Raw genomic sequence first — 430 nt, forward strand, 5'->3', positions numbered from 1 at the left:
GGGATCCGAACATGGGCACGCACTAGCCGAGGGCAGATCTGCTGATATAAAACCCCACCTTCTCCATACCGTAGCTCGATAGATTTTTGATATCCTTTCGTACAAGGCCTATAGGTGTCTATTCGAATTAAGGCTCGTTTGATGTCCCACGCACTCCCATATGCCTCTGAGTGACACTACCGCCGATACTGATCCGAGTAGTCTTGCCTGCGCCGTTACATTATATCAAAAATCTCACCACCGCCGGTGACGGCATTCAAACAATATCGCAGCTGTCTGTTCAGACTACATCCAAAACCAAGTGTTTCCGGAGTTGATCCGGAACCTTACACCGTTACATCTAACATTCACATAGACAGGATCCCATTGATCTCCTGTCGACCGAAGCCTTTGGGTTTGGAATTTCTGTACTCACGCGAGTCGGATTAAC

Source organism: Bipolaris sorokiniana (assembly GCF_000338995.1).
Source record: "Bipolaris sorokiniana ND90Pr unplaced genomic scaffold COCSAscaffold_2, whole genome shotgun sequence".
Taxonomy (NCBI): domain Eukaryota; kingdom Fungi; phylum Ascomycota; class Dothideomycetes; order Pleosporales; family Pleosporaceae; genus Bipolaris; species Bipolaris sorokiniana.